The sequence below is a fragment of the Hyaena hyaena genome, unplaced genomic scaffold, assembly GCF_003009895.1.
Source record: "Hyaena hyaena isolate Hyena2069 unplaced genomic scaffold, ASM300989v1 scaffold_55, whole genome shotgun sequence".
In the NCBI taxonomy this organism is placed as follows: domain Eukaryota; kingdom Metazoa; phylum Chordata; class Mammalia; order Carnivora; family Hyaenidae; genus Hyaena; species Hyaena hyaena.
The window spans coordinates 848,881-874,834 of NW_024080687.1; the positions used below are offsets into that span (position 1 = coordinate 848,881).

General features: G+C 44.1%; 1 protein-coding gene across 7 annotated transcripts in view; it reads left to right on the forward strand.

Moving 5' to 3' along the window:
* Positions 1-25,954, forward strand: part of ADGRF5 (adhesion G protein-coupled receptor F5) — a 102,888-nt gene that overhangs the window by 17,005 nt on the left and 59,929 nt on the right. Inside the window, exon 1 of one of the 7 annotated variants that reach the window (XM_039231143.1) lies at positions 14,708-14,937. The exons of the other annotated variants lie outside the window; for them this stretch is intronic. The gene's annotated coding sequence lies outside the window, so the exon portion shown is untranslated. Of the gene's footprint in view, positions 1-14,707; positions 14,938-25,954 lie in introns of those variants that run through there. 7 annotated transcript variants of the gene reach the window in all.

The window sequence follows — 25,954 nt, forward strand, 5'->3', positions numbered from 1 at the left end:
AGTAGTAAGTTATTCAGAACTTCACTTTTTATACATTTCTATATCTTGCTCTCTGAGCAACTAGGTTTGACTAACAATAGACAGATCCCAGTGCTGTCCATCCAGCAGCAAAACCATGATGGTCTGAGGGTAGTGCTCCAGGACCCACAGATGCTAGAGACCTGGGAGGGTTCAGCCCCCAGCCAACCCCACCCGAGGCAGGACACGGGGCCTCAGACATGAAGCTGTTCTGGTTCCATCCTCTCCAAGTCAATTCGGAGACTGAGTCTCTCGTCTGTAAGATGGGACGGTAATGGCTCCTCCCTCATGGAGTTGTGAGGCTCACTTGGGGCCGACCCACTGCCTGACATGGTGTAAACACCTAGTAGTAACCAGAAGGATCATTTCTTGTGCAAGACGTGGTCTCTAATCTTGAGAGAGGTGTGGAAAGTGCTGCAGACACTCTGCTTTCTGTGCGTGTTCTTGATTAGAGAGAGAGGGGGGTCAGGAGGGGAGAGGACAGCCAGTCCCAGAGGACGGCTTCACCCCTGTCCCCAAGCAGGGCTTCCTGCTTCCTTCCTTCAAGTCAAGTGAAGCCAAAGCTGGTTTCCCTCTGACCCCTGGTCAGAGTCACACACCACAGTTTTTTTTTTCCTGGTGGCCTGAGGGGTTTAGAACTGTACTCAGAAAGAGAAGTGTCCAGCTCTTCCTTCCTCTGGTCAGAGAGAGGTTTCCAGATGGAGCTGAAGTGAGGAGCAGGTGGAGGCCTCGGGAGGGAGAAGGGGGGGAAAGCAAGGTCAGCTTCCTTTGGAGAAGACGGGAAATGCCTTAGTGAGTCCTGGGATTCGCAGGGCTTTCCTTCTTCAGCTCTTCTCCACTTCTCTTTGCTCATGGCTTCCTCTGCCCCCTTTGGGTCTGTACCTCCGAAAGGACTGCTTCAGGTTCAAACGCATGAGGCTAATGAATGAAGAAAGAACGGGCGACCCTCTGACACCATGGTCTCCGGGGCTTGCATGACGCACTTACAAGAAACTCTCTGGAATTTGTGGCCCTGAGCGTTGGATGTGGTGAGGGACCCCTCTGGTTGCAGGCAGCAAGGTGGCACACTATCTGTAGAGAATTTAAAATCATTAATAAAACCAACAAAAAGTCTTTAAAAAGGTTGTCACCACATACCAGCAATTTCAAACAATGTCAGTGACAAAATACTCTTCCTAAAAAGTCTTTTGTGGTCTAAGTTCTAAACAATGGCCGCCGTCACTGGTGAATTTCAGTAATATAAGCTCCTAATTATATTTTTATTCCTTATTTTTTTTACCAAAGATTGTGTTCTACTTGGAAGTTACTCTAAAAAACTCTAAGTTATAGACTGACTCCTGACACAAAGGGACTCAGCTACCTGTGCTTCTTTCAAAATAAGTTCCTTGTAACTGTCTGAGCTTGTTTGAAGTTCTCTAGCCCCTGGGCATGACATGTCCCTGTATTTGAGCAGGGATTAAAAATGAACAAGGTTGGGGCGCCTGGGTGGCTCAGTTGGTTGAGTATTCAATTCAACTCAGGTCATGATCTCACAGCTCTTGGGTCCGAGCCCTGTGTCAAGCTTGTGCTGACAGTTCATACCCTGGAGCCTGTTTCAGACTCTGTGTCTCCTTCTCTGCCTCTCCCCTGTGCATGCTCTGTCTCTCTCTCTCTCTCTCTTTCAAAAATAAATAAACAATTAAAAAAAAAACATGAACAAGGTTATGGGGCACCTGGGTGGCTCAGTTGATTGAGCATCCAACTTTAGTTCAGGTCATGATCTCAACGTTCTTGAGTTTGAGTCCCGCGTCAGGCTCTCTGCGGTCAGCATAGAGCCTGCTTTGGATCCTCTGTCCCCTTCTCTTTCTGCCCCTTCCCTGCTTGCACTCTCTGTCTCAAAAATAAACAAACATTTAGGAAAATGAACGAGGTTAAGAAACTGAATTAGAGATACTTCAATTCTGTTAATTCTATGGGACCACACTGAGCTTTCATTGGTGTTTAAAATTTAAAACAGTGAAGGAGGGTGCAAGCTGCAAATCAAACTCTTCATCTGGCAGACACAAATTTTAGTTCCTCCTGAAATGTTGTACTGAATTTTAATATTTTCAAGTGAAATGTTTTTTGTTGTTGTTTTAAATCTGACTAGTTTAATCAAGAAACTAAGGATTATTACTGAAAATAATGTTCTCCTCTAAAAGAGGGAGGAGTTAGTAAAAGATCTGGTCCAGATATCAAATATGCTAGATGCCCCCATGGTCCAGAGTTCCCTGCACTGACTGCTATGTCAGTAGCAATGCAGAGAAGGAAGAGAGTAGTGTGTGTGTGTGTGTGTGTGTGTGTGTGTGTGTGTGTGCGTGTGCGCGCGCACGCATGTGCACATGTGTGTTTGTGTGTTAGTGGGTTTAGGGAACCAATTCTCTCTTTAAGTCATTTCTTGGCTCCTGGAAAAATTTGCTTTAAGCATAGTACACTCAAATATTGTTCCTGTTAGCATATATAAGTAATCCCTGGGCAGACACTTGATGTAGAAGATGATTCTAGCACTTAAGAAAGGATAATATGGGAGCATTTCTAACTTACTAGTAAGTGATCCAAAGGCCAGAGGTCACTCATAAGAGTGCCTATATTTGCTGAGAGCCCAACAGGTTCAAATAAAGAGTCCCAGACAGAAGTGCCCCCAAAGTGTGTACACATACTGTCACATGAAGCACAAAGGCCAGATCTTACTGGCCCTAAAAATGGAAAATTGAACATTAGAGGATTTCAGGAAAAGACTAAAAATAACATGTGGTTTTCCCTCTCTTAACATTCCAGGTCAAATGAGGCAAATGAAAGGGGTGTGGGCCTGGAATAATCATGTAATTGTTGATATGTAGTTGTGTTTTGTGTGCTATGTATCAGGTCTAAAAATAGTTTAGTGGTGCCTAGAGGCAGACTCTGATTTCCAGAAGGCAGTGTAGTTAGGAGATGTCTTGAACTTGGAAACTTAGATAACTTAGATCCCTCGTTGTCCTGGGATGGACCATCGGAGCTGTGGAGAGATGGGCAACCTCCATGAAATAGGGTGACAGTGTGCCCGATGGTAGGCCACTTCAAAAGGCAGTAGCAGCCACCATGAACCCTTTCCCCTAATGTCTTACCCATCTATTTCTAAAAAACTCAAAAAGTGTAGCCTAGAATCCAGAGCACCTGGCGCGTGGGTTTACCAACTCAACTACCAGGCTGACTAGAAGGTCCGATAGAGTCTCAGAGTTCATAGTGGTATGAAATGGGAACAGATCAGTGAGTAAACTGGGTGCCAAAGCAATGCCATACCCATGGCTTAGATTTGGGGACATGGAGAATTTAATAAGCTACTCTTAAGCCATTCAAAGGGAACAACTAATGCTTTCCCCAACATTAAAACAAACAAGTTGTTTTGAGCAGGAGGCATTTTACTGAGGAATAGGAGGAATATCTGGAAATTATGTGCCCTTATCGTTTTTCTTAAAAGTAATTCACTACAGGTAACATAAAACGTGATGTTCTTGGTCTAACAAGATCTTGCTAACTGTTGAATACTTGGGTTTCCCAGAGCTCAGTCATGAGCTCTGTCGCTTTTCAGTGTTCTGCATCTCTATGCTTTTAAAAAGGCACATTCTTCCTTTCCCCAGGGAGATTAACTTAAGAAGCTCTCATTAATTTTCATTTGTGCTTCATTTTCCATTCCCGCCACTGCTGCCCCCAGTTTTATGCTTCTCCTCCGCAGGGCTGAATTTCAGAGTACTTGTTGCTCTTCACAGACATAGGCGTCAGCCAGTCTTTTTCTGATTTCTTTCTCAAACAAAGACTGTCAGTGTGCCTGACATATTACATATTCTTGAAAGGGCATTTAAAAAGCATGCATTACTGTTTTTGAAGAATTGACAGAAATGTTAGTTCAGAGCCATAACTCTTAGATGTGAAGCAGGAACCACTGGAGGAAGTGAGATGTGTACTTGGGTGGGGAGGGAGGGGGAGGCAAGTATTGCCACAGAATGGCCTTCTCTGTTTGACCAGAGCTGCCATTGGCATTGCCTTCATACCGCAGGTCTTGGACATTTTATTGAGCATCTGTTATGTGCCAGGGATTTCTAGCTCTACTTCAGAAATTACTTCCACTCTTTGGCTAAGATGATGGAGTAAATTCCCATTCATGTAGATGGGCTCCTGTAACCCTGTTAACAAGCAGGGAGTCATGCAAGGGGGCATTAGTGTGCACAGTGTATTAGCAAAACCATTCTGTGACCTTGGTTTTAGAAGGCCTGGATTCCCCTGATGGTGTGTATCTTAGCCAGCTGAAAAAGACAGGGTAATAAAGCCAATCTCCTCTTGGTGGTCCATTTGTTCATTACTCAGGTATTAACTGAACGCCTATCAGGTTCCTTTTCGCAGTTACCTAGTATTTTGGTTCATGTTTTCTTTTATAATCCCATCTGTAAGTTGGTCATTTTTAACTAATAGTTTTTAAAACTAATAGTTTAAAGATAGTTCTTAAACTTTCAGTTCTTGAGTGTTCAATTTCCCTCTTTCTTAAATACATCCTTAATCTAGGAACATGGATACCATATGAATAAAATTGAGGGCATCTGTGAACTCGAATGAGAAAGTATCTTTATTTTCACTAGCCCCTGATGGAAATTTAGGACTTCCATTAATTAGAAACATAGACAACAAACCACTATAGTATTCACTGTACATATGACTTTGTCACCGATAAAAATTCCAGATATTTTTATGTCATATTACTAGGTTGCAGATCCTCAAACTCCAGTTTATTTTCATTTCCACTTAAAATTGTGTAGTTATTAAGCCTGCATCACTAAATCTTTTAATTGAACACATTAGCAAAGAAGTCAATATATTACTAAGTTACATTATGTTTTAATATCTTGATAACTATATTGCAAGGTAATTACTTCCTTTGCAACCCTATATGTTTTGTTTTATGCATTTATTTTTATTTTTGTAGCTGTTGTTTTAACGCATTTGAAACCATAATCCCAAGAAGGATCAATAGTCTTCACCAGATGACCAAAGGAGTCCATGGTACAAAAAATATTTTTACCCCCTATTTTTGTAGTACTTTCAGCCAGAGTCAGTGAGATGCAAACTTTTTCAGTCTTTATATGTTAAAAATATCTTTATTTTGCTCTTGTCCATGACTGTTCTTCCCAGTATGTTGCCAGCTGGGGTTGCCCTGGAAGAAAGCATAGGAGAGAAGGGACAGTGTGGGACCTTGGACGAAACCTGGGGCTCGCCAACTTTTAAAGATCACATAGAGGAAGAAAGGCCATGAAGGAGATTGAGAGGGGGGACCAGTGGGGTAGGAAGAACACCAGAAAAGTGGATGCATGGGTGCCACAGGAGCCAGAAGAAAATGGGGTTTCAAGGAGGGAGTGGCCAACTCTGTCAAATGGTGTTACATGGTCAAGGAAGATGAGAACAGACAATGGACCATTGACTATGGTGATGTGGAAGCCAGGGTGAGCACCGTGAAAGCCACATTGTGCATACAGTTGACCCTTGAACAGCAAGGATTTGAACTGCATGAGTCTATTTATACATGGATGTTTTTTGAGAAATACAGTACATTCCTATAAATATATATTCTTCTCCACATGACTTTTTCAATAACATTTACTTTTCTTTAGGTTACTTTATTGTAAGAATACAATAAAACACTACATATATCATACAGAGTATGTGTTTACCAACTATTTATGTTACAGGAAGGCTTCTAGCCAAGAGTAGGCTAGTAGTAGTTAAATTTTGGGGGAGTCAGAAGTTTTTGCAGATTTTCAACTGAGCAGGGGGTCAGTGCTCCTAACCTCTACATTGTAAAAGGTCGACAGAACCAGCGGAGGAAGATTGATTTGATTGACTTTGGGGCCAGAGAAGAGGAATGACAATGTGGAGACAAAAATCTGTGTATTCAGCTCTTTGCTCAAGATTTGCTATAATGGTGAGCAGGAAAACTCTGCAGTCCACGGGGCAGAGAGAGACACACACACATATGAAGAGAGATTCTGGAGTATGTTTGTGTGCTGTTGGGACTGATCCAGTGCTGAGAAAGTAAGAGGAAATGGGACCCAGAGCCAAGTGGAGGAAGAGGCAGGCCATCAGGAGGAGCAGGGACACATCCTCTCAAAGCGGAGGGAGGGTCAAAGAGGCCAGTGCAGGTGCAAGTGGGTTGAAAGTTTGTGTGTGGGAGGGTGAACAGTCCCATTTGATTGATTCTGTTTTCTCAATGAAGTATGAGGCAAGGCTCCTGCGAAGTAAGGAGAGAAGAGAAGGTATGACATGGCCATTTGGGGGAGTGAGAAAAGTCACATAAATAATGGGATTGTCAGGCTATGTGATTGTAACATTCCACCAATAATTAGCAGGAAGTTGTCCAGACGTTACAGGCCTGCCCTCAGGCACAGATAGGAACCTCTTTCTGAAATACAACCCCCGTGTTCCCCACTTCTCTCTAACTTCATTCCCGTCTGGTATCTTGAGTCTCTTCCATATGAAAGCTTCTTTGATGACTTAAACTACTTTAAGCTTCTATACAACTCATTGGAAATGGACAATATGTCAACCTTTCAAAGGTACTTGAATCAGAGTAAGGCTATTTCTTCACTGAAAATACTTTGTCTCTAAAAGTATAATTTTAGGAATTGGGGGCAAGTGGATGTAGATTTTTCTGTGCTTCTCAAACCTTGCCACAGAGATGACAGCCTATACTACTGATGTCGCCTAGCCCCATATATTCTATGCCCCATATATTCTTCCACCACAGTGCCATTTACTACATTTTCGGCACAGCTACATTCCAACTAGTTAGAAAGAACATTCAACATTTAACTTTTACCATCTAACAATCTTCCAAGAAAGAATATAGGCGCTGGAAAAATTGGGCTGATTTATTTAGAGCACCATCTCAGGCACTCCTTATGTTGTGAACCAAGCATCATAAAGAAAAGTCTGCAAATTTAACACAAGTTTAATATTGTCTCCTTCTCTACTCAGAAATCATTACTCCATCCTTCCCTGTGCAATTGCCCCAATTTAGAGGTAAGAGGACCCAGTACCCAGTACCTAGGTATTGGGTACAGTACCCAGTGGAGTCAAGGTAGAGGCAGGCACCAGGGCACAATGTGAAGAGTTCTGCATGGGAAGACAGAAGGCCTAAATTCCAGTTCTGGCTCTGACACTAATGGGTGTTATGACCTTGGTTGCCCATCAATGTCCCTCTGACATTAGATAGCTGGAATGAATGATCCCTGGGTTCCTTTTACTCGAACATCCTTCGATTCTTACTTTTAGCCTCACATGGATACCTCTTCCACGCTTATTTATCTAGTGGTTTTGGCATCATAGCCATCTGCCAATCGACTTGATAAAATCTGAGGAAATGATCTCTATAATCAGAGGCAAAAATGGGGGAAATTTTCTTTAGGGGGTCAGAAGGAGTGCTGAGGCCCTGAAAACTGTAGACAGCAATGGAATCTAGATGGGAGTTGCCCTGATAGGGGCAGGGTTCTGCAGGTCCAAATTCAGGTTTGCCACATGTTCACAGATGACCCTCTCTGTTACCTGGGGTCTACAATAGCTGCTGACACAGAGCATATGCACCCCGGATACACAGTTAAGAAGAAGAGGTTAGAACAGGAGTGAGCACCCAGTGTGCATGGACAGAAGAACATGTGCACTTCCCAGTAAATGCAGCTTCCTTCCAAATAGATTCCTTCTAAGACCAATGTAAGAAAGAATCCCCATGTCCTCAAATAGCCTGCTTTTTGCCGTGATGCTGACAGGAGCATTGAGGGAAGGACTGAAGAGGGAAGAGTCAATGGCAAATTTGGTCAATCAATAGCTGACGTCACAGGTATCACAGCTGCAGCATGTGGATGACATATGTCGTGCTGTGGGTATCAGCAAACACTTTCTGCTCTATGAGTGGCTTGTCACCTATGGGAACCAAAGATGGAATCTGAAGGCTGGGAATGGCTCACCCTTTCCAATGATGGTCAACCCTCCCCAAGGAAAAGTCAATAAAGGTCAAAGGACGGCTGTTGGTGACATCTCTATGGAGCCATGTCCTAAACCTGCCTCCATGTCCCCCATATGCTATCCTTCCCTCTTCTGGGAAAATATAGGGGAAGTAACGACGGGTGCAGAATCCAAAACAGGGTTCCATTCGGAGTGTGCTTTTGTGCTTTGCATTTCTGACAGAAGCCAGAGCCATCACGGACAGTATAAGCAGGTGGGTGCAATGAAGCTGTCAACTGTATCTTTTTTTTTTTTTTTTTTTTATGAGATCCACAGTTTCCAGCATTAGGACCTGGATATTTTAATTTTTTTAATGTTTTATTTATTTTTGAGAGAGAGAGAGAGAGAGACAGGGTGAGCAGGGGAGGGTCAGAGAAGGAGAGAGATACAGAACCCGAAGACAGGCTCCAGGTTCTGAACTAGTTGTCAGCACAGAGCTTGATGCGGGGCTCAAACCCACAAACCGTGAGATCATGACCTGAGCCGGAGTCGGACGCTTAACCAACTGAGCCACCCAGGCGCTCCAGCTGTCAACTGTATCTAATTGGTTCAAAAGATGGAAGCTTTGGGACCTTCCATAGCAAACTAATATAAGTATCTGAAAGATATATACACAAAGAAAGTGTAATAACTCTGTCTATTGGTGGAATGGGCCCAGTAACAGCAAGTGCAGATTAAACCTGAGAGTCCACAGCTGAGTGTAAATCTGACTAATTCCAATTAGCAGAGACTCTGCCAAGATACACACACAAAAGATAAGAATAAGACCATTTGTATACTATAAAACTGCCCAATTATTTGTTGGTTCCTTCCTTGCATAATGACAGGTCAGTGCCAGAGGGGAATTCTCCTGGCCTTGATATAGAAACACCAAAAGAGAGCTGACCCCGGGCCACACGGGGTCAAAAGGGTTACCAACATCTGGTTGTAGATGAAAACCAGGGCTTACCCTGCCAAGACACGGAGGTGGGAGTGTTTTGCAAGTTGAACCATTATGTACTTTTGTACGTACTTCTGCTGTGTATACACCAATGCTGTGGCATTCATGACTTCGTGTGTGACACGTTCAAATACTCTTCTTTAATGAACAAAATAGGCATCCCTGCCCTCAAGGAGCTTACATAGAAAGGGGGATGAAAGGTGGAAACAGACAGTAAACACAACAAATAGCTACATTAGAATGCACGAGAGGTGACGTGTGATATGGGAAAAAAATGGATCAGGGCGGGAGGATCGGAAAGGCTGAATTATGAACCATGGCATTGGCAAAGGCCTCGCTAAGAAAGCGCTGTTTGGACAAAGGTGGGAATAAGGTAGGGGAGGAAGACATGAGGCTATCAAGGCAAAGGCATTCCAGGCAAAGAGCACAGCAAGTGCCAAGACTCTGAGATGGACTTGTGCCTGGCTCGCCAGGAGGCCAGCACGGCTGGAGCGAGGGGAGAGAAGTAGGAGAGGAATTAAGGGAAGAAACAGTGGGAGGGACCCCAGATGCAGGGGGTGGGGGGGTGGGGGGGGCGTGTAGGCACTGCAGGCCACTGAAGCGCCTTTCACTTTGACCGTGTGAGATGGAAGCACAGGAGAGCTGAGTGTAGGTGGGCATCATATAACGTACTTCTTTGTGAGGACCATTCTAACTGCAGTCTTGCACAGATACCAGTTTAAGGCAGTGATAATAACGTAATCAAGAGACAATGATGGCTTGATGAGAACGACAGTAGTGGAAGAGGTAAGAAATATCCAATCATGCAGATGTTTGGAAGGTAGAGATGATAGGATTTGATGACAAATTATACATAGTGTGTGAGGGGGAGCTTAAGGATGCCTCTTAGAGTTATGATCTGGACAACCTGGAAGGATGGCCATGTCCTTTACTAAGCTGGGAGATGCTGTTGGAAAGGCTAGTTTGGGAGGGCAGATCAGGACTTGACCTTGGTCATGTTCAGTTTGAGATCCTATTGAATATCCAGATATCAAGTAGGCAGTTGGATGTACAGGAGAGAGGTCCGTGATAGAGATATGTATTTGGAAGTCATTAGCACAAAGATTTAACCTGTAAAACTGCTGGAGGTCACCTGGGGAATAAGTATCAACAAAGAAGAGTTGCAAAGGTGGCCATGGGACACTCCAATGTGAAGAGGGACAGCCAGCAATGGAAACCTTTCAGTTTCCTTTTGCTTTTATTGATCATCTACTATATGCCAGCACTATACTGGTTGCTAGGCATACAATAAATAAGACTGGCCCCTGTCCTTCAGCTGCTTACAGTCGATGCATTAAAACAATCAGTTGGATGCAGCGTGGGAACTGCAAAAAGATACATACCTGGTATGGTGGGTCCAGAGAGAAGGAAACTGTGTCCCAGGCTGGGAGGGTTAGGAGGATCCTTGGAAGAAATAACACCTATAACTTAAAAGGGGACTCACAGTTACCCAGGTGAGCAAGAGGGAAGGGCAGAGCAGTGAAACAGCCTGCAGCCTGCGGAAATATGCATTAATTTGGTGCTGACATGTCTGCCTGGGAATATAACTGCATGGAATGAGGTTATGCCCTCAAGTCCTAAGATATATGTCACACCAACAAACAGATAATCATATGACCGGTGCATTAGTTACTCTGGCCGCACTGCTGCAGAACGGTCGAAAAAGCTGGGGTTCATCTTGCCACCAACTCCAACATCTTCGAATTCAGAAGGGCCTCTCTCACAACCACTTGAATCCTTAACTGTGACAGGGCAAAGTCTCCCATCAGCAGCTGATTCTGGGTTGCAGCCGAGACCATATGGTGGTTCCATTTTTTATTTGTCTTTGTTTTCATTGTAAAGTGAGTGGGGACAAGCACAGAGTGTTCCTAGCAACAAACGGGACTGTGGGTGAGAGAGGAATTGCTCCTAAGGGAAGCGAAGGGACAGCCACCTTGACAACACCCAATTCCGTGTCAGAGAGCCAACTGTGCCCACAGCTTGCTCCCAACCCTTCCAAAGCAGGAAGGCTCGGAACATTTTCAAAGAATTTACTGGGAGCTCACTCTGACAGCAGGGTGTTTCTTAAACTTGTGCGTGTGTGTGTGTGTGTTTTTAGTTTATTTCTTTATTTTGTGAGAGAGAGAGAGAGGGTGCACAAGCAATGGGGGGAGGGGCATATAGAGAAGGAAAAAAATAATCCCAAACAGGGTCCACACTGCCAGCATGAGGCCCAATGCAGGGCTCGAACTCAAGAGCCATGAACTCATGACCTGAGCCGAAATCAAGAGTAGGATGTTTAACTGACTGAACCACCCAGGCGCCCCAACAGCAGAGTGTTTCTTAAGGTAAGATGGATCCAAGTCAAGCTCCCTGGTATCATTACTTCTTTTGTAAGTCTGAGGTCTGCAAATTTCCCTTTCCCCTGGAATGGGCTAACTGGCCACCCGACATTTAGTTCTATCCTGCAATCTCTTTCCAAAGCAGTCAGCCAGTAAAATTCTTTCAGCGTCCTTTCTAACTACCACATCCATGTCTAGTTTCCTCCTACTGTCTTTTCATTCTTCCCCAACACACCTGCATTTATTCTAATCCACACTCAAGTTACTCCCAAAGGAACCAAATATCATGATGAAAACAGGATATATATCAAAGTCCTCTTCAAAGTGCCAATCTCTGGGTGCCTTGGGTGGTTCAGTCAGTTGAGTGTCCGACTCTTAATTTGTGTTCAGGTCATGATTCCAGGGTTGTGGGATTGAACCTCATGCCTGCTTAAGATTCTCAATCTCTCTCTCTCTCTCTCTCTCTCTCTCTCTCCTCTGCTTGTGCTCTCCATCTCTCCAAGAAAGAAAGAAAGAAAGAAAGAAAGAAAGAAAGAAAGAAAGAAAGAAAGAAAGAAATCTCTGCTGACTAGAGACAACCCTAGCAGAAACCAGAGGAGAATACTAAGTCCATATGTACAGCTATTATTACAACAAAAATTTATTTTCAGTAGCAATAACAATAGCCAACACTTACACCATCTCTCTATGTGCCAGGCACTCTTACAAGCATTTTAATCTTTGCAGCAATCCTGAGATACAGTATCATTATTACTCTGATTTTATAAATGAGGAAACTGAGATGCAGAAGGACTAAATCACCTCTTGAGGTTGCACAGAGCTACCAGTGGGCAGATCTAGAGTCCGCATTCTCCCTCCCAGCCTACTCTGGTGCTGGGTGCCTTTTCCACTACATATATTTAATATTATAGCTTTTTTTTTAGTGTAAGAAAGAATCTGGAGTATCTTTGTCTATTTCCCATAGAAAAAGTTAATACTTCAAATATTTAGCATAAGAAATTACTTTGGAATATTTTAGAATATGATTGAAGCCATTGGCTCTATGTGTATACGTTTTAATACTCTTCCTAATATTGTTTTAGGCCAAGGGTAGTGTTTTATATAGACTCAAAAGATCTATTCTTCATCGTGAGTCACCACGATACTATTTTTAGCTTTTAGCTACAAATAATGGAAAACTCAACTGGAACTGGATTACATAATAAAGACTTTTATTGCACCACTAATGGTAAATCCAGAGGTAATGTGCGTCTTCAATTGGCCTCGTGTCCAAGCATGCCCCAATGACCAGCAAAGAGAATGATGTCAGCGTGCTTTAGACCAATCACTTTCCACCCCTGGCCTGAGACAGCAGGTTGCCAGACGGGGCTGGCAGCAAGGAGGAAGTGGAGGGTCGACTGGGACTGGCAAACACCAAGTCCGCCAAGGACGGCATGAAGCTGATTAGAATATACAACTGAGAGGGGCGCATGGGTGGCTTAGTCGGTTAAGCGTCCGACTTTCGCTTAGGTCATGATCTCACGGTTCGTGGGTTCAAGCCCCGCGTCTGGCAGTCAGCACAGAGCCTGGAGCCTGTTTCAGTCTGTGACTCCCTCTCTCCCTGACCCTCCCCTGCTCACGCTGTCTCTCTCTCTCCTAGAAATAAATAAAACGTTTAGAAAAAAAAAAAGAATATACAACTGAGAATCAGTATCGAGAAATAGGGTAATATTGTGAAGGTTCATCTTTTTTTTTTTTTTTTTTTGCAAATGAGAGTCACAACTTTATTGGGATGTCCTATATTCCCTTATCTTTCTAAAGTTTTTATTTAAATTTCAGTTAGTTAGCATACAGTGCGATATTAGTTCAGGCATATGACTTAGTGATTCGACACTTCCATGCAACACCCGCTGCTCATCACAGCAAGTCCCTTCCTTCAGGTTCATCCTCTTTTTTGTCAAAATTGTCAACTTTTGTCTCAAGCTTCAGTACTCCTGGTAGTTGTCAACATGCCTATGGGTGATATCTTCTTTTCAAGTTTATTTATTTATTTTTTGAGAGAGACAGAGAGAGCAAGCAGCGGAGGGGCAGAGAGAGAGAGAGAGAGAGGAAGAAAGAGAATCCCAAGCAGCCTCCACACTGTCAGCACAGACCCTGATGTGGGCTTCGAACTCACAAACCATGAGATCATGACCTGAGGCGAAATCAAGAGTCAGATGCTTAACCGACTGAGCCACGCAGGCGCCCTGGTGATAGCTTTGACCAGAAGAGAGGGTGGGCAAGGGGGAGAGAGAAAGAGTGTGGGAAAAGGACAAAAGTATGAGCTGCTAGGATTAGAGCCCAGGTCCCCAGAGAGTAACAGTTCTCCAGATCTTCCTTTATGCCAGGCTCTCATGGGAGCCCGCATGCTCAGTGGTAGTCCTCTAAGTCTCAGTGAAATGCTGTGATGTGTAAAAGGCCACATAAATAGAAACCCATGGGACTATAGTTTGAACCCCTACAGCCTGACACTGGTGTCCTTGTTATGACACATTACAAGGCTTTCCCTAAATACAGTCTGGGGAATGCCTACCTCAGACTCACCTGGAGCATTTACTTACAATGCAGATTCCTGGGCTCCAGCCCAGGCCTCATTCCTCAGCCTTTCCATGGGAAAGAGTCCAGAGTAGGACTCACGGAACAACATTCCCCACACTAAAGTATGAGAACAAGAGTGATAATCTATCACTTCTCATCTGTGTTCTGACCTTGGGCACATCCCAGTTTCTCCTTGGGTCATAGTTTTCTGACTTGTAAAATGAGGATGGGTAGGTCACTTCCAGCTCAAAGACTCTGATTATAATTCATCTTTAAATACAACAACCTGAGTACAGCCTGCTCTTTTTCCATGTATCTTCTTATCTTTAAATATTAGTGTTGTCAAGATGATATTTTAAGCATCGCAGCATTGGATGCATAAACATCCAGGGTTTTCCTGGAAATCTGAGAGAACTAGGAAATCTTTTTTTAATCTTTTTTTTAAGTTTACTTATTTATTTTGAGAGAGCGCCCGCGTGCACAAGCAGGGGAGGGTGCAGCGAGAAGGAGAGACAAAAATCCAATATGATTTAGTGAACATCTTTCAAAGGCTTAAACAATGCATCCTACACCACTCCTTAGCTCTAACCCATTTGGGGTTTGCTTTGGTTTCATTTTTCTGATTTTTTTTTTCCTTGGTGAAAGAAAAGCAAGAACTAGGGGCATTGGCCAAACAAGCCTGGCCACTCAGTGGAGAGGCTTCTAGATAAGAAGGATCTGAAGGACTTCCCATGGGCGTAAGGGAAATCGCACACGCCATCCACGGAAGAGGACCAGGAAATCACTTCTTGTTTTTCAAACAGAAGCGAGCCTCTCACGGATGGCTCTGTGAGGCTCTGAGGACCACTGCCGGGGAGGCACGGGAGGGGGTGAGCCCTCACAATGAATCCTGCTTGGCTTTCTCTTCATCGGGTGTAGATTTTCTGGGAGAGCATGGGGCAAACGGCCTCATAGTGGAAACCTGGATGATTTTAGGCATCTGATCAGAGCAGAAGTCAGCCTGGGGACTGCGGTGCTGGACAGGTAACAGGCATTCTCCTACTGTGGCTCATCTCTCTTTGTAGCAAGAGCTCGGGGGCGCCTCAGACCAGTTATGATCCTCTTTGCCTGACTTTGTCTTGTATAGCGGTGACACGTGTGTTGCCAGCATAAAGCATATCTGCTCCAGAGCGTTGTTCAGGCTGTGGGGCAAGTTGATGAGACTGTGTTTAGGAAGGCTGAGTGTCAGGCAACTAGATGGCATCTTGTAAGCGGTTTCTCTATAATAAAGAGAGCTTTCTTTCTTTCTTTTTTCTTTCTTTTTTCTTCTTTCTTTTTAAAATGAATTTTCCCAACCCAGAGTCAGAAAATATGATGAAGACCAGAGAGAGCATTCACGAAGGCCTCCATGAGTGTTTCCGAGGCCAGGCAGCCATGTTGCTGTTGTGCTAATGAGAGGCGGCACCGTGTGTAGGAGGGAGAGCAGTGGCTACTCTCAGCTCCTAGGCAGCTCTTGGGGCCACGGGTGATCTCCAAAGTGTTAAACTGTAACCTCCCACCCATGATGGAGGGGAAAGGGTTTACAGTCAGTGCTGGGAAGGAAGTCAAGAAAAGTGCTGAGTTTGAGAGCTGGGCAGACTTGGCCTTGAGTATTTTACAAGGAGGAAAAGCTCTTTGATGTGTGTGTTGCTTAAAGCATGTTTTCATATGCTTTGTAGAAAGCCAGGCCCTGTCATTTCACTGCCACTCAGTTTTTCCTCCCATAAAAGGCTAATGTTTTGGTCTTTCGTTTCTGAATTATATAAATAGCACCTGAATATATTCTTCTTGTAATAGAATATCTCCAACACCTTCTAGTACCCACTGTTTCTTTCTCCTTCCCCCAGTTATCTCATCAATAATTTGCTGTGTATCTTACCAGTTATTTCCTGTCTTCTCAGCTCTCAGGACAAGCCAGGGCACAGAGTACCATAAATTCTCATTGTCAGACTCATTTATCGATTTTTAACAATACCTTTTCTCACGGAAAGAGAAAATAATACATGGGAGGTGTCAACAGCTCTTTTAACACTTAGAGAAGTCCAAAAGAGTCTTATACATTTGTATCATTATTACTTTTGCGTTGAGTTTTGACTTTGGCAATTACTATTAAAAATAGCTTCCCGTAGGCACCTGGGTGACTTAGTTAATTAAGTGTCCAACCCTGGATTTCAGTTCAGATCATGATCTCACAGTCTTGGGATCAAACCCCACAGTGGGCTTCCCACTGATTGTGGAGCCTGCTTAAGATTCTCTCTCCCACTCTCTCTGTCCCTCTCCTCTGCTCATGCACACGTGCTGTCTCTCAAAATAAATAAATAAACATTAAAAAAAATAATAGCGACCCACAGATTAAACTCTAGGTTTACTAACTGGAGGTTTGGCCTTCTTTCTTGAAGGCCATCAAAGGCAGCCTTGTGAAATGAAGTGAAATGAAATGAAATGAAATGAAATAAGGAAGAAAAGGAAAGAAAAGAAGAGAGAAGGGAAGGGAAGGGAAGAGAAGGGAAGGAGAGGGGAGGGGAGGGGAGGGAAATGAAATTCGATAGGTAGATGAATGACTAGCTACCTAGCTAATTAGCTAGAAGCAAGTTAGATTCAGTGGTTGGTCCAGGGAAGGTAGGATAAGGGTAGGAGAGGTTCCCTTTTTATTTAATGGATAATAGATTTTTTTTTAATGTTTTATTTATTTCTAGGAGAGAGAGAGAGACAGCGCGAGCAGGGGAGGGTCAGAGAGAGAGGGAGTCACAGACCGAAACAGGCTCCAGGCTCTGAGCTGGCAGTCAGCACAGAGCCCGACGCGGGGCTTGAACCCACGAACCGCGAGATCATGACCCAAGCGAAAGTCGGACGCTTAACCGACTAAGCCACCCAGGCGCCCCAATAGATTTTTTTTTTAACAGATAAGTTCATTTTCTACCCTTTTCAGCCCTCTGTGAAAAGGTAACCATTTATTTTCCCTGCACAATGTCACAAGACAAGTGGATAAAAAAAAAATTCACTATGAACCAGTCGATACGGGTCATGGAGAGAGGGATTAGAAAGGAGTTACAAATAGGCAATGTCAAACCCGAGAATGATTACAAAATACTTTCAGTTGCTATTTGATATTTTCTTGGCCTTTCAAACGTTTCTCTATCCAAAACCAGAAGGCTCTTTGACCCTGCTGACTTTGGACACCCTGTAGTGCTTCTTGAGCATCCGGTTAAATTTGCTCAACTGGATCCCTTCTCCCGGTCATGGCTAATCTGAGTAATCCCTTCATCGTATTGTGTGGTGCTAGCTCCATGCAGAGACTGCCCCTTCTTTCACCCCCTCACGGGGGAAGCACGTGCCCTATCTCATTTTATGGAATACAAAAACGAAAGGTTCAGAGATTAAGTGGTTTGCCCAGCATCACACAATGGATCTTTCTGGGGCACTAAGATAAGTAAAAGCCCAGGTCTCTCTGGCTTTCCAGCCCCATTTGGGCTCAGTGAGGTGAGGATAAAAGTCATGTAGAGTAGAGAATTAACGTGCGTGGCTGGATTCTATCAGCTTCATAGCAACATGGGTTCCCAGTTTTGCTGGGAGTCAAAAGACAGATCATGCTATTGCCTGGGCCAGATTTGAGCAGATTCTAACACTTGCTGTCCATTAGTATCACCCTAGAAACCTTAGAAAAAAAAACAATGCCTAGACACTGGAGCAACTAGATCGGAATCTCTGGGAAAGAGCTATGGGCATGGTCTTTTTTGGTTTTTTTAAATCTCTGAGATTAGCTAGGGTTGGGAACCGTGGAGTCCTAACTGTAAGAGATAAAGTTGCCAAATGGAGAAGCAGGCACAACAACGCCCTTCCACGTGGCTGAGCACTGGGGGCTGGAGGTTCCAGGTGCTGTGAGCACGTGGGCAATGCGCATTAGGATTCTGGCTGCCGTTGTCTGTCCGTGAGAGGAACAGACCCACTCACACCCACATATGAGAATGCAGAGATTTCCAGTTCCCCAAACAAGGGCACTGCCACACCCCTGACTTCACTGCAGATAGGCTGGCTCCCTTGTTCCTTGCGAATTTTACGAAACCAGATTAAATGTTCGAGGTAAACAGGATGTGCTCTTCCAGTGCCAAATGATTATGGGGGTCATACGTCTTATTCAATGGCACGTTGACACGTGTGTCCCAATCTCAAGAAAAAAGGAAAGAGAGAAATACTAATTATCCTTTGCACGATCCACAGCTTTCTGGACTGAGCTATGTATGGATGGGCAATAAATCAGGGTTGTTTTTTAATCATACAGTGTGCCCCTAGAACTATCCCGCCAACATCTCTCAATGTAGTTCAAGCTAGAATCGCCCATGGCTGTCATGTATGCATGTGAATAGAGAGCATTAGGAGGGGCTCTCTCAGTTTGCCTCAGTGTCTAGGGTGTCCATGAGTTTCGGCACTTAGTAAGTACTGCTGGGCGGCTTGCTGACTGAAATATCTGCACTGGCTATGGGTACACTATGAAGTCACAAGTAACTTACCAACACAGCATTTCAGCCCACATGGTGTCATTCTAGTCATAAAGGTTAAATAACTGAAATCTTGCCTAGTTCCTAAAAATAATCCCGAAAGTGAAACCTTGGAAGTCACAGTTTGGTGACAGCATCTGTGCTGGATAGACTTGCTAAGTGCTATGCAGTTACCCAGGCAGAGAATCCTTTCCCTTAATTCCCTTAGATTCTTAATAGAGGGCAAAACACAGGCATTGGAGCTTTTAATAATACCTGGCAATATTATTATGTGCCACCGTGCTCAGGGCTTTCCAAAGATTGTTAACTCGTTTAGTTATTCCAATAATCTTATCTGTCCAGTGCTATTATAGTAGCTGTTTTATGGATGAAGAAACACACAGGTTTTAAGTAAGTTGCCTGAGGCACACAGCCAGCAACTAGAAAAGTCGGGACCCCAGCTCAGGCAGGCTGACTTAAAGTCATGCCTAATTACTAGGCGATGCTACACAACTCACAGGGCACTCCAGAAAGGTCCATAAGGCAGGGACATGCAGTGTATTCAGGAAGAAGATGCATCTCTGGAGGAGATACAAAAAGAGGCAGGACACTGTGAAGATTAAGAGTTCCAACCCTGGTAACGGACTTAACTACTTTACCGTGTGACCGGGATGTGTTATTTAATTTACTTATGCCTCAGCTCCTTCATCTATAAAATGGGGACAATGATAGTTCTAACAGTATTGGATCTAAGGGTTAAATGAACCTAGTTCATGCAGGGTGCTTAGGCTAATGTCTGGCATGTATCAAAGGCTTGATAAATAAATGATAGCAACTATTGCTGTTACTAAGCGAATAGCAAAACCCGAAAAGACAGCCCAGAAAGGAAGAATGGGAAATTTCAGGGGCCAAGAATGGTTTGAGAAGAGGCTGAGAGGCAGCAATCCATTTGACCAATATTTGTTGTTGATATTTATGACACATTTTGCAAAAGAAAGTACGGTGAAAGCCTGTGAGTGATCAGCCTGTTCTTTTTTTTTCTTTTAATGTTTTATTTATTTCTGAGAGAGAGACAGCGTGAGCAGGGTAGGGGCAGAGAGAGGCAGATACAGAATCTGAAACAGGCTCCAGGCTCTGAGCTGTCGGCACAGAGCCTGACGCAGGGCTTGAACCCACAAACCGTGAGATCATGACCTGAGCCAAAGTCAGAAGCTTAACCGACTGAGCCACCCAGATGCCCCATGATCAGCTTGTTCTGTGTGCATGTGTTACGGAAGAAAAACGTGCCAGAGGTGGGTTTCTATTTAGGTTGTGGTGCTCATGCGTGCCAGGTGAAGTTGCCCAAATATTGCCTGGTCACTTGAGAATGTCTGAAGAATTTGAATGTGGTAGACAGCAATCTATGGAAACCAGCGTTCTAGGCAAATGAACCTGCTGATGGTGTGTTAGGGTTATTGAGCGGGGCAGTGGAGGGGAGGGGAGAGGAAGTCCATCCAGGAGATTGCTGCAATCATCCAGGTGTGAGGTGATCATGTCCAAACCAGGGTGGCAGCTGAGGGAAAGCAAACAGCAGCGGAGGCAGTGACAGGACTTGGTGGCCGGTCGAACTGCCGCTCCCTCTCCTGCCCTGGATTCTTGTGTGAGGAATACCTGTGCAGTGGTGAGCCCGGGGAACTGGACAATGAAGCTGGGCAGTCTTGGAGGGGATGGGTTAGGAGGTAGTAGTGGGAGAGAAGACTGACATTCAGTCTTTGGAGAGGTGAGTTTTCCACCCAGATGGAAACCGTGTGGTTGGGGAGATGTTCCTGATATGTAGCAAGGAGATCAGGGTGGAAATAAAGTTTGGAATTCTCTTGTAACTTCATTAATGAAACGATGGAAGTGGACAAGCTGTCTAAGAGAAAGGGTGTCAGGGGGAATGAGCCAAGGACCCAGGGGAGTTTTGGGCAGGCCCACAGTAGGGCAGTTGAGGAGGAGGAGGAGGAATCATGGGAGAAGGAGGGAAAGGAGCAAAAGCTGGAGTGATTGATGAGAGACCCAGGAGGAGGAAAGGGGGCCCCATGAATGAGGAGGCACTAAGGGCATCAGAAACCAAGAAACCAGGGAGGCTGAGGACTAGTAAAGAATGGTGTTGGCTAATATCCGACTCTCCAGATTAAAGAAATCTTGGAATATTTGTGACTTTTCAGGGAACTATATTTGGAAGGGAAATAATACCTTTTTTTTCATTTTGAGTAGCACATACACCTTATTCTTAAAGTTTGACAAAATCCCTAGAAGGAAAAATGAAAATTTCAGAGAAACGAAGTCACGGGCCAAGGACAGCCATGCTTGGTCTCAGAGGACAGAGAAGATGAGGTCTCTGAAAGCAGGAGACACAGAGGGCTAAAGTGGTCCTGCCAATTAATAAAATGTTGGAATAGTTTTTAAATGTTTATTTATTTATTTTGAGAGAGATCGAGAGTGTGGGAAGAGCAGAGGGAGAGAGGGAGAGCAAGAATCCCAAGCAGGCTTCACATAGCGCCAAGCCAAACGCAGGACTGGAACTCACGAACCATGAGATCATGAGCTGAGCCAAAACTAAGAGCAGCTGCTCAACCGACTGAGCCATCCAGGCGCCCCTCAAATGTTGGAATAGTTTAAACCATGTTGTAAATAACTGCTGCCCCTCAAGCCCCTGGAGTGTCCAGAGTGACCTCCGACCCCCTTTGCCTCAGCCACCCAGCACTCGCACCATCCCGAAGACCTACCCACCTTCCAGAATGAGGGCCCCCTGCTCCTGCATAGTGACCAGAAACAGCTCTGATTGGTCCATTACTTTCTTTTTAATGTTTATTTTTCAGAGAGAGACAGAGACAGAGTGCGAGCAAAGTAGGGGCAGAGAGAGAGGGAGACACAGAATCTGAAGCAGGCTCTGCACAGAGCCCAATGCAGTGTTGCAACCCACGTACCACAAGATCATGACCTGAGCCGAAATCAGAAGCTCAACCGACTGAGCCACCCAGGCGCCTCTGGTCCATTACTTTTATGATTAACACTCTAGTATTCTTTTGAATCTCACCCAGTGGAAGGTAGAACCACAGATCTGCCAGGCTTGGCTCCAGAGCCAAGCCCTCTGCTGCTCAATACATCCCTGCAGCCAACCACAGGGCTACCCTCCATCATAGCCAGAGCACACCCCTGGCATTGTTTTGCCGGGACTTAGGGGAACCCCTTCCACACAGTAAATGAAAGTAGGAAAATCAATGCGATAAGAGCAGAGTTAGGAACTTAATGTTTTCATAAAGATGGCAATCTCTTGCTTAAAGGTTAAAATCCTCCAGGGATTTACAACAGGGAAAGAAGTGTAAAAGGTTATCAACACCGCGCACATGGGCAGTGTGTTTTGGAAAACTTGACCCCATTGTGTACAAACAAATGTTCTTCTGTAATCTGATAGTACCGAGCCACCCTGACACAATGCTGTTGCAGGACCTTATTTCAAGGAAAGGGAAAATTAAATAGAAAAAAAAATGTTCAAGGCAGTCCTTTAATTGGTATTGTGTTTCGTGTTTGTGTTAAATAAATATTTAGCTTATCCTTCTGCATGTGTGAGGGATGAATCATCTAATTAAATAATGTCAGCAAAGATAAGTCTTGTCACCTCTGCAGTGGAAAATACAGATCTGTGAAGCCAGGCTCTTAAAGTTATACTTGAGGATTTTTAATCCTCAAGCTCAGGAGGGAGATTATGGCTATACCCTGCGCCTCATGGAGATGAACAAAGAGTAATACTCACAGCAGAATTTGCCATCGAAGCCCTCCTGAAATTTGGTATTACAATGTAGCATCTGCCATCAAAAGGAATCTGCTTTGACTTATTCTCCAGTAAAATGATGAATGTGCCTATCAGTCTCTCACCTACTATTTTGATCAGAAGTACATGTTTAAAAAATAGCCACCTGAATGTATAGGCAACATGTTCCCCAGAACATGCAAAGCAGTACACAGGGAGATATGCAGGTGGCCTCTTTCAAAGGGGACAGTAACTTGTCTCATTGGCCAGCCATAGGCCAAGTTTTCGTAAGAGGCATGGCTTCCCTTGATATAGTCCTTACGTGCAATACATTGAGTTCCTTTCTTAAAAAGAAAGTCACACATATAATATCACTACTCTTTGCGGCATGAAGGCCAAGTGGGTTACGTATGGGAGGACCCTCCACTCTCTCTTTCACCTTGCAAATCTCCTAAGTTGTATACACTTACCATCACTCAACTCCCACATAGTCTACAACTGCCCCCAGTATGACTTCCTCCCTACTCACTCCAAGGAGAGCCCCCTTGCTGAGAACATCTCATGTCTCCAAATCCAATGGGCAAAATCAGGCCCCTTTCAGCACCACTGGACGTAATTGTGACACTCTGCTTCTTGAAGCCTGGTGTTCCCTGGTTCTGGACTTTCTTCTAACCTTGTTTCCTTCCTGTCTCTCTGGCCTCTCATTCCCAAATGTCTTGGTTCAATCGTCTTCCTTGACAGGACCTCTGGTTGCTGGAAATCTCTGGGCCTCAGTTCTTGGCTATCATCTCTACTCTCTCTACTGTCTTCCTAATCAATCTTACCTCTCCTGTGGTTGCAATTACCCTGCCTGTCCTGGCTCCTGCTCACCTCACCAGCCCTCCCATATCCACCCCCTGCTTCCTTTTGGTGTTCCAGCCACTCTGACCCATTTTCAGTTCCTTGAATGTGCCGTGCATTTCTCTACCTCAGGGCCTTTGCATATGATCTTTGTTCTGCATGGAACCCTCAACCTCCTCTCCCCCTGTCCTCCCTTTTGTTTTTAGCTAATTCAACTCACACTTCAGATTTCAGTTCAACTAAATACTTCCTTCAGGATACCTTCCACAGATCCCCAGGATCAGGTCATGTCCCTCTGTTAATAGATTTTATTAGACAGTTCAGCACAGTGGTTAAAAGGATGGGCTCTGGAGTTAGACTTTCTCAGTTCACATTCTGGCTCTGCCACTTACTCTGTATGTAATTTGGGGGAAATTATTTAACCATTCTGTGGCTCAGTTCATTTGATATCATAGTGTTAATTAGATATTATATTAAAATCCCTGCACTGGAATTGCTATGAAGATTAAAAGATTTAATACAGTCAATGCTCAGCTCAGTGCATGGCACATAGTAAGTGCTCAACAACATATTAGTGTTATGATTGCTTTCCTTGGTCACGCTTTCATGGTCGTGGTTAAACAGTGAATGGAGGGACAAATCCTTTAATGATGCTCATCTACTCCATTAGACTCTAAGCTCCATGGAGACAGGGATCATTTGCTTGTTTTCTGCTGCTTTCCCTAACAGAACGCTTGGCACTTAGCAGGACTTAATAAATGTTTTTCCAGTGAATGAATCCAGAAATGGATACATGAGTAAGGGAATGAATAGATTTGCTTCAAGCTATGCTTACGACAATAAGTCTAATACAAGGAGGAAGGTTAAGGACCTAGATTAAGCGTGGGTGTCAGAGGAAATAGAGACTATTTATAGCTAAGCAGATCAAGGAATGTCCAGTCAGGAGGCAGTTTTTTCCTTGACATCGAAGGATGGATCGAACTGGAATATGCAGTGATTATCCTGAGGCCAAGGGGCAGGGAAAGATGGAGATTAACAAACCAAGTAAATGGTAGGATTACTTTGGTTTTGCCAAACACTGAAAGATAGTTTGACAATAATAACTGTTCCTCCCCACCACCAGAATTGATTCTCAAAGATTAGTTTTTGCATTTTTACTTTGGCACAGACAGCAGAAAACCTCTTACACTATTTTCAATTATGAAAAAATCAACCACCTTCAGTAGTGAAAATCTGATAGATGCTTATTATATATACTTGCTCTGGAATATAAAATCTAGGTCATGGAAGGCCTTGAGTATCAATGAAAGCAACTGCCTTTACTTGGAAAACAATGAGGAGCTGAACAGGGAATAGCATGTGAGAAGAGCACTTCTGGAAGGTTGATCATGCGTCCATGTAGACAAGGGGGCAGAGAGGGAAAGAACACAAGCTATCGCAATGGTGTACGAGAAGGACAGTGAAGGCCTGAAGTGAATAGTAAGTCAGACGTGGGTTGGATAAATGCAAGAGATCATTATGGTTAGGCTCAGAAGCCTAAGTGAGGTTTACCTTGGATTTGAAATAAATGTGAGAAATTGTAGAATCGTTAAACAGTAATGGGACTTCAGAGGACAACTTGAGTGAGCACCTAATAAATTACAGAGATCTATATTTCTCATCATCATCTTTATGGCAATCACTATCCACAGGTCTATCATAAATGGCTCGCCTGACTGTAGGACAATATTATTATTTAGAATTTACGAATGCTTGCTTGGGTCTCCTGAGTCATGACTTTGAAGCACACAGCCCTTACTAGCCCTTAGTTTTCTCATCTGAAAAACTAAGGGGAGCCCACACTTCCATGGGGGCAGTGCTGGAACTAGAGATAAATTCTAATTTGTCTTCCAGTTTGGATTGTATGTCTTTTTGTGCTCTGTTCGGACACACCAATAATCCATTTTTCAACAGTCATCAAAAACATACTCAGAATAAGCACTCAATAAATATTAAGCCACAGACCAGAGGGCCACACTCACCCTTTTTAAATTAAAAAAAAAAAAAAAAAAGAATGGTATCATTGTTATTGAATTCTAATTCGTTTTCCAGGGCTGCCGTAACAAAGTCCCACAAACTGGGTGGTTTAAACAGCAGAAATCTACTTTCTCACAGTTCTGGAGCTTAGAATTGGAGATCAACATGTCAGCAGGGTTGATTTCTTCAGAGGTCTCTCTCCTGGGCTGGTAGATGGTCATCATCTTTTGGGGACTTCACCTGGTCCCTCCTCTGTGTCTGTTTGTGTGCTAATCTCCTCTTGTTATAAAGCCACTGGCTTTACTGAATGAGGACCCAGTCTAATGACCTCCCTCTAACTTAGTTACCTTTTTAAAGACCCCATCTTCAATTAAGGTCACATTCTGAGGGACTGGAGGTTAGACTTGAACATACTCATTTTGGAGAGATACAACTCAGCCCATAACAAATTGCAGTGATGGCTGGGTCCTTTTGTCCTTCATGGGCATGACCTCTAATCTCCATGGCAATTCCATAAGTCGGGTGCTGGGATCCTTGTCATTCATACCAGCAAACTGAGGCTCGGTGGGGGTCAGTATCTCACCATGGTTACGGCGTGGTGGAGCTCGAGTCAGAACACAACCCTGTCTTGCTTCCAAGCTGGTGCCCTTTCCACTCTAGTCTACTACAGGAAAAAGGGAATTGCCCAAACCGTAATGCCACCAGATTCTCTTTCCAAGTCAGAGCAAAAATAGATCTGCCATCTTTGGTGCCAGTAATTGTTCAGGAGAACAATGCCCTCTGAGGGTCATGGTCAAGCAACTGCACAGTGGCAAGCTGCTCAAGGGAAGCTCTAGGAGGAGCTCAAGGGACTACTAAATCTTAGCCTTGGGCTCTTGTTTCCTCGGCTTATGCTGTTCTCCTTCGTCTGAGGCTC